A 9,611-nucleotide genomic window follows, 5' to 3' on the forward strand; every position below is an offset into this window, starting at 1 on the left:
TTCATTTTCATTTTCTTCTGTATCGACTCTCTCCCTTGTGTGTGTTTGCTTTTTTTGCTACTCTTCTTGTACCCGTCACTTCTTCAGCAGGTCTACTGGAATAGAACTCTCAACATTGTTGCAAAAAAAAAATTTGGTTGTATTGGTTGCAATTGGTTGGCACAGAATCTAAATTTATATTAGGTAAATTCAAAGTATCACATTAGGACAATGTGTTGTTGTTGTATCTTAAAATGTCTTATATCCAATTCATGCAAATACATAAAAAAAAATTCGAAATTGCTTAAACGTCAAAATTAGAACAATAATAAATATTAAAACATCAAGACAATATCTTTAAAAATCATAATACTGAACATGTTATTGCCTTATTACTAATATTTTTTTTGTGTTGTCTGCCCTAGCTCCCTCCAAACGTATAAATCGATGTGAATATCTGTCTGCTAAATTACTACTGTAACTTTACAATAGATAATAATGATGTCATTTAGCATACTGTTTTTTTGAAAGATGATAGTAATGGAGTGCTACTGCTAACATTTGCTAGCAGTTTAATACTTAGCTACGTTAAAGAAGACAAAACCACAGTAGCCTTTTACAGGTGAAACCGACTTGCATTTGAAGCCCTGAAGAGGTCTGTAATTTAGCTTTATTTCCCTCCTTCTTCTTTGAGAGCTGGCCGCTTCCTCGCGTCGTCTGTCACACTGATTATAACTCGAAATGGTTTGGCGGATGCACGGAGCTCACACGAGCTGAATCGTAGCGTTGCCAGTCAAGACTACCCGTTTTATGATTTATTATCGATTTATTGTCGAATGCCGAATTCGGAGATCACTTTAGTGCATTGGGGCAATTATATGCAATTAAAAAGGCAATAATATATCATTAAAATAATTTATTTAAAAAATGTAAAAATTAAAAAAAAGAAGAAGGAGGAGGAGGAGGGCAGCGGGCCAAATCAGTTGCCATGCCAACGGTGCTCCCGATTGCCATTGCCACAGGGTGTTTTGGTGTTGGTTCATGTTCACTGACATGTTCTTAGGTTGCCATGTTCCCTGCCATGCCCTTCCTGGTCTTGTCATGTGATTCCCATGCCCTCATGTGTTGTGTCATGTCATTGGTTTATTGGTTCACAGGTTCATCAGTGTTCACAGGTGTCCCTTGTCTTGTCATTAGTCTCAGTGTACTTAAGCCCTCATGTTTGTCATGGACTTTGTCTAGTATTGATGTTGTAACCTGCTGTTGGTAAGTTTAAGTTATAGTCAAAGTCCAAGTCAAGGTCAAGTCATGGTCAAGGTCAAGTCAAGGTCAAGTCAAGGTCAAGTCAAGGTCAAGTCAAGGTCAAGTCAAGGTCAAGTCAAGTCAAGTCAAGTCAAGTCAAGTCAAGTCAAGTCTTTTGTTTGTTTTGCCAAGCCACGTCCTTGTTTTCTGTTTGGAATTTGGAAATAAAAACTGCACTTGGGATCTGCAACTTGCCTCCAGTTAGCTTAAACGTTACAGCCATAATGACTATAATGTTATATTAAAATGTTAATGTTGAAAGATTTGGGATGCATTAGGCTACCTGTTTCAACCATATATATATGCCCATTGAAAATGAACCCATTTTAGTACAATGCAAATACATTAAAGACCCATATGTGCAAGGTCAAGTCAAGGTCAAGTCAAGTCAAGTCAAGTCAAGTCAAGTCTTTTGTTTGTTTTGCCAAGCCACGTCCTTGTTTTCTGTTTGGAATTTGGAAATAAAAACTGCACTTGGGATCTGCAACCTGCCTCCAGTTAGCTTAAACGTTACAGCCATAATGACTATAATGTTATATTAAAATGTTAATGTTGAAAGATTTGGGATGCATTAGGCTACCTGTTTCAACCATATATATATGCCCATTGAAAATGAACCCATTTTAGTACAATGCAAATACATTAAAGACCCATATGTGTACTACTGAGCATTATGTGATTTGTGTCATGTGCAGGTGTTATGGGTCACGTACAAACCAATAGGGTGTCGGAATGGTATATGTTTATACTTCTCATCCAACCACAATCAAATTCACTCTCTCTGATGACAAGCTGAAATGAAATAGGTGTAACAAGGCTATTTTTTAAATTTAAGGAGTAGAAAGTACAGATAATTGAGTAGAAGTAAAAAGTCGGCTGAAAAATAATTACTCCAGTAAAGTATAGAGACCCCAAATTTCTACTTAAGTAAGGTAACAAGGTATTTGTACTTTTTTACTTGACACCTCTGTTGATAATACATTTAAAACTTATCGATCATCGGTTAAGCAAGATCATGCGCATGCGTGCTGTTCAATGGCGAAACATGCAGCAAATATGCTCCAGGAAGAGCGCGTCCACAACAAGAATGAAAAACACACACTCTGAATAGGAAGTTACTTAGTTCAAATTCACTCATGCATTTGCGTGATTTTGTGAAGATATAATTTGTAATATTATGTTAATTTTGTATATATCTGATTATCTCATATTGGATGCTTTTCTTGAGTTAAATAACGTACTAGTGCTAGGCTCCAGCCCCAGACCAGTGTCCAGAGAGGGCTCCAGGCCATGACCCCATAGTCCCATCCAAAAAAATGTTTAGGGGGGGGGGCAGAGGATACTTTGATGAGGCCATGAAGGCTGCGCCTCTGGGGCCCCATGAACTGCCCGAGCCGCCATGGTCCCACGAACTTCCCAAGCTGCCATGGCTCCCTGAGACACTCCATGGCCCAGGTCTGCCTATGCTCCATGATCTAGGTCTGCCCACGCCGTATGGTCCAGGTCCGCCCACGCTCCATGGCCCAGGTCCTCCCAAGCTCCATGGTCCATGTCTGCCCATGCTCCAAGGTCCAGGTCCGCCCATGCTCCATGGTCCGCAATCCTTGGTTCATGTTCTTGTTTCATGTTTTTAGGTTACCCTGTTCACTGTCATGTTCTTAAGTTGCCATGTTTACTGTCTTGTTTCTTAGTTTGCTTTGTTCACTGCCATGCACTTCTTGGTCTTGTAATGTGATTCCCATGCCCTCATGTGTTGTGTCATGTCATTGGTTAATCAGTGCTCACAGGTGTCCCTTGTCTCTTCATTAGATTTTGTCTCTTGACAAACCCGGTAATGATCCATCTTCTGATATAGAAGCTCCTGGCAATCCCAACAATGCGGATTATCCAAGAGCATCTATCCCAGCCCGGCAGAGTAGTAGGCTCAGCGTCAATTCAACATTAGAGAATGGCCAGTTCCATGGATTCTGCTTTTCACAAACAACATGCTTATGCTCTCTGCTCTCAGCGGTATCAAAGAGTTGATCAACAAACTAAATAATTGTGTTTCAGTGGTAGAGAAACCAAGCTCCAATATCCCAGCTTCGATCACACTTCTTCTTCAAGATACCTTTGCAGGTCCCTCCCAGGACTTACTGCCATGTTACACCTTTTCCTCAGCTGTACCTGCACCATCTTTGGGAGATCCCTTCATTCTGCCCAGAGCAGCTATTCCTCTAAGCTTGAGAAATCAAATAATCGCTGGTAACAATGAATTTAGTCAATTTATCAATTTAGTAAAAATATTACTTAATACTTTCTAAAAGCTTGTCTTTAGCGGAATTCAATATGGCTTTTGGAGTGTTCAGAGACACTCTATGCAAGTTTTTTTGCAGAGAGGAGGATTGAACTATCTAGCGATTATATCTAACCTGAAGCTCATTTACGGTGGCTCTCTCTTTTACAAATACCATATGTCCTTTTCGGCCAAGGCAGCTTTATACATCCAGCATTTTAAACTTAAACTGGACTGGTTTGTAACGTATCTCGAGCAAATACTTGCTCTGTCTGCAGATCCTTTTCTCACTCTGCCAATCTCTGCCCTCGGACAGTTTTCCAAGCATCCCTGGGGTCTCCAAATCAGTATAAAAAACCTGCTTCTGGGTCTAGATTTTTCTGCTCGTCGACCTAGCCAGGTGAAACATCAAAACAACACCCCATCATATACATGTATTAATTTCAATGAATCTGAATATCCATACACTAATTGTATTTTTTTACATTGTTGTGCTGTTTGTGGTGTCAGTCATCCTAGAGCTGTTTGTCTCCACACGTTCAAACTCATCCTACAAATCCTGCCAAAAGACATCCATCAAATCCAGTCAATGTTTCAGTTTTGTCCGAGAACCTATCTAATCATCATATTCATTGTTTCGTAAATTTTCTTATTACAGGTCTTATTCAAGGCTTTCTGGCAGGACAGCTATTCCCTCCTCCACTTTCATTTGCAAAAATCTAATGTCAGTTCTCAAAGAACCTGAAACTGTAGACCCCTTGATTAAAAAAAATTAGACAAAGATTATATCATTGGACCTTTTTGTCACTCTCCTAAACCCAATAGACATCGCTACTCGAAAGTACTCGGGTAAGAAAAGATTAATTATCGACCTTTCATCTCTGCACAATAGTTCTATTCCCAGTAACAGTCTCATTCCTGAAGATATATTTTCCTTATCCTACGCTTCCGTAGACAACGCCATTCAATTGATTCAATTTGCAGGTAGAGACGCTTGGCTCGCTAAAGCAGACATCACAGAGGCTTTCAAAATTATGCCTCTGCATCCTTCCCAATGGCACCTCTTCGGCATTTCCACCACTCTTGAATTCCTAGGCATAATTTTAGATAGCAAAACTATGCAAGCGTCTCTCTTATTTGAAAATCTGAATCGCACAAGGCTAATTATGTCTTTATTTCAATCTACTTCTATCTCTAAACGAGACCTGTTGACTCTCTTAGGACACCTCAATTTCACTATGTGCATCATTCCCCAGGGTTGTGCTTTCATTTCTAGACTCCTAGACCTGTCAAAAACCTTTCATAATCTCCAAGACATTATTTCGTTAGATCAAGGCTGTCTCTCTGATTTACATTTCTGGCTTATTCTTTTACAAGATTGGAACGGTATCTCTTTTTTCTATAACTATTCTTTTGAAACGTCTAATTCTCTAAAATCAACTGCCTTACTCGCAATCTATCCTATTGTCTTAGCCTGTTGGCTTTGGGGGGAACAATGGTAGAGGAACAAAATTACCATTCTTTGCAATAATTAAGCCTCTGTTAATATTATTAATAAAGGCCGTTCAGACGTACCATTTATAAACAGATTTATTAGGCATATTACCTGGTGTAGTGTCATGAATTGCTTATATACCTGGTCTCAATAATGACAAAGCTGACGCTCTTTCCCGTTTTAAATTCCAGGAATTCAACTGGCTTTGCCCCGTTGCGCATCCATCCAGTCTGGTCTGCCTTCCTTACCTTCTTTAAAAAAGCGCTCCTCCTATATGGATTTTGCTGTTTATTACATGAGGTTGGGAATGGCCAAATCTACCTTAAAAGCCAATGATTCAGCCTGATCATACTTCACCCTTTTCTTTTCGCCTTTTCCAATAAAATAAGACATTATATGTGCACTTATAGTCTACTGCTTTGAATCTTGTAAGCTTTATCCTCATTACATCAAAGCTTCACTAGCAGGTATTCAGTTTCACCTCCGCTGTAGGGACCTACATACACTCAGTCTTTTAACCCATATTTATAGGAGTTGTACCCTTGTGGTGAGAGATTGCTCAAAACTGCGCATGCGTTGAATGCCTGTGTGCGCATATGAGTCAAAAGAAGTATACTTTGCAAGGCTGTGCATTCAACTGTGCGCATGCGCTCGTGTTGCCGTGAAAAAACTAACTATACTTTCAGTTGTAGTAGTGCCCCGAAGTATACTTTCTGAGTTTTCGGCTCTTACACAGATTTATTATTAGAAAATGCTTTTCTCACGGCTTTCTATGCTTTTCTGAGATGGGGGGATTTACATGTAAATCTCACTCTTTTAATCCTGCTAACGATCTCACTGTATCTGACATAATTATAACCATCATTTAACTTTAAATCTTAAGCATTCTAAAACGGACCAATTTCAAAGTGCTGTCAAAAGAAATGGAGTGATGGTCTTCAGCAGACTACAAACGCTATATTAGAACCAATGCTAAAGACATTGTAGATGCACAAAAATGAATGAGTCTATGAATGTATTACTATTATGTGCATGTGTTGCTGTTCTGGTGGAGGAGGGATAGTCCCTAGAAGCTATATAGGGGTTTTACCGACATCTAGTGGCATTATAATAAACATCACCATTTTCAGCTTAATTCCGTGTATCCATTTAAAAAATTTTGCACATTGCATCTGCACTTTAGAATAAGCCATTCGGCAAGGTAGCCCAGACACACATAGTCTTAGAGGTCACTAGAACTAAGCCAGTCAGCATAGTAGCCCAGGCACTCGCAGTCTTAGAGTGTACTCACACTAGGCACCATTGCCTTGTACCATGCCCTGCGCACGGGCACGGTACGGAGCAGTCACACTAATCAACCAAACCAGACTTTGGGGGTCAAACACCCTGGGCACGGTTCAGATCGCCTAGTGTGAGTACACCCTTAGGGGTCACTAGAGCTAAGCCAGTCGGCAAGGTAGCCCAGGCACACATATTCAGGCCACTAGAGTTAAGCCATTCAGCAAGGTAGCCCAGGCACACATAGTCTTAGAGGCCACTAGAGTTAATCTATTTGGCAAGGTAGCCCAGGCACACATAGATGGTATACACTCAGGTGTCATGGCTCTTCGGAGTGGGGGACAAAAAAAAAAAAGTTTTGGTGGCAGATCTGCTGGGGATGGTTTAAAAGCCTACCCGCTTTGCACTGAGCACTTTAATGTCACTTGTGTTTTATGGAGCAGGTCTTCGTACTTCTCTGTAGCAGCAGCAGTGTTCTTTCTGCTTTTTTGTGGTCTAGCAGAACAAAAGTCTGTGTTCTTGCCTGCAGCCACAGCAGTAGAAGCAGAATTGCAGATCTAGTCTGCCAAAACCTAACCTATTTATAATTACATATATATTTCTTATTAATAAAATATTGTGTTCAAACTATTCCTAGAGTTGTCATGAGTTAACTAAGATTAATAAATGTTGTATAAGTATTGTTCATTGCTAGTTTAAGTTAACTTATGTAGTTAACTAATGTTAACAAACACATTATTGTAAAGTGTTACCAATTTATTTTACTATGTAGTTACCTTTAATTTGGACTGGAAACAGTCCCCCGATTTTACAGACAAGGCTTAAGCCAGTCCCAGACTAAAATGCATGTGTGAGCTGTTTTAACTGAAAGCAACTTGCACTGACAAATCTTAAAATATGTCAGTGCCATCATTTTGTCTCAAGATGCACACCAGTAATATTTTTTTCCTAGGCATGTTAAAAAAAGCTACTTAAATGTTATAATTGAACTAAGGCCTAACCCTGGCTTAATCTAAACCATGTCTTTGAAACCAGGCCAGTGACTCTTTTTTTGCATCAGATATGTGTTACTTTGCTCACAGAGGATTGGTCTAATTTCGGTTTGAGATCTCTTACCCAGAAAATAAGTTTCCCCCGGAGCAAGTTAGCTGTGGAGCATAATTTACTATGGCAATGAACACTGTTAAAAGCCAAACCACTTACATGGTGGATTTGCACAAACTAAGCTGAAACACCTGTCTAGCCACCTAAACCGGGTTCATAGTATAGGCTCCTGAACAATGGCATGTAATCAAATCAAAATGCAGAATTTTTCCCTAGAAATGATATATTTTCAAATAATGGGATTCTCTTTGTGTGTTAAGCTGCAATCTAAAAAAAAAAAAAAAAAGTCTAAAGGGTCTTGCGGTTCTTAAATCACCTCATTAAAGCAGATTCAGTATGCAGACTGTTTATTCAAGTCCTTATTTGAAAATGAATGTTTAAAAAGTCCAGAAATTCCTCTCAATAAATGAGATGTGGGTAATAAAGGCCAACATAAGGAACCTGGCATGAAAAACGTTTGTGGGTCTTTGAATGGTTTGAACATTTTGTTCCTCAAGATCCTTTTTAGTAAAGACAGTCATTAAAATACAGCCTAATGATGTGCAATCTAAGACATATCAAAGTCAAAGGTGAATGTTGGACTTCGTTAAGAGACATTTTTGATATATATTTTTTTATTTTCTTGCTTAAAGGAATATATCTAAAATAAAAGCACATTTATTTTGGAAACATTTTTATGATTTTTCAAATGGTGTTTTGTGCTCTGAGATTAATAGACATTATCAATATGAACTGTAATTTAATGGACAAGAATATATGATTCTATTTATTATAGTGTTTATTATGGTGATTTATTCTGTTGTGCAAGATTGTGGTCGTGCTGATATTGTGGTCAGGTTATGCAGATGGGCTGCTAAAAAAGATATTCTCATAAGATGGCATTATTGCTGTTGCATCATATTAATCATTCTGCAATTGTCTGGCAGCTGGACAAAAAAACAAAAAAAAACAAGTTAATTTACCATAAACACATGGTAAGTCACCCATCTGCTAATTTTAGCACTTTTTGTGGGAATGAAGAATGAAGAAATTAAATATAATGTCAGTGGAGTTGTAAAGTTTGAACGGCCAAAGACAAAAGAAAAAAAAAAAGAGATCAGCAATTAACAAAATGGAACAGATAGAATACAAGAATGCATCCTGTGAACCTCTGACAGATTGACAAACTCAAATGCATATTACAGACTTGCCAATTACAGACTTGTATTCATAGTAATGATATGGAAATAAAAAATATATCAACTTTTTATAATATTTATTCAACCCTTCAATCGTCTGCCACAGCAATGTGATGTGTTGGAATCAGCTTGATATGGTGAATTTTCTCAACAAATGTTGACAACATATTGTATATACACACTATATTGCCAAAAGTTTTGGGATGCCTGCCTTTACATGCACATGAACTTTAATGACATCCCATTCTTAATCTGTAGGGTTTAATATGGAGTTGTAACATATCAACTCTTCTTGGAAGGCTTTCAACAATGTTTAGGAGTGTGTTTATGGGAATTGTTGACCATTCTTCTAGAAGCGCATTTGTGAGGTCAGGCACTGATGTTGGCTCGCAGTCTCCGCTCTAATTCATCCCAAAGGTGTTCTAACGGGTTGAGGTCAGGACTGTGTAGGCCAGTTAAGTTCCTCCACACCAAACTCGCTCATCCATGTCTTTATGGACCTTGCTTTGTGCACTGATGCCCAGTCATGTTGGAAAAGGAAGGGGCCATCCCTAAACTGTTCACACAAAGTTGGGAGCATGAAATTGTCCAAAATGTCTTGGTATTCTGCATTAAAAGTTAATTTCACTGGAACTAAGAGGCAAAGCCCAACCCCTGAAAAACAACCCCACACCATAATCCCCCCTCCTCCAAAATGTACACTTGGCACAATGCAGTCAGGTAAGTGCCGTTCTCCTGGCAACTGCCAAACCCAGACTCATCCATCGAATTGCCAGACAGAGAAGTGTGATTTGTCACTCTAGAGAACACGTCTCCACTGCTCTAGAGTCCAGTGGCGGCGTGCTTTACACCACTGCATCCGACGCTTTGCATTGCACTTGGTGATGTAAGGCTTGGATGCAGCTGCTCGGCCATGGAAACTCATTCCATGAAGCTCTCTATGCACTGTTCTTGAGCTAATCTGAAGGCCACACAAAGTTTGGCAGTCTGTAGCTATTGA

Source organism: Gobio gobio, assembly GCF_949357685.1.
Source record: "Gobio gobio genome assembly, chromosome: 22".
Classification (NCBI taxonomy): domain Eukaryota; kingdom Metazoa; phylum Chordata; class Actinopteri; order Cypriniformes; family Gobionidae; genus Gobio; species Gobio gobio.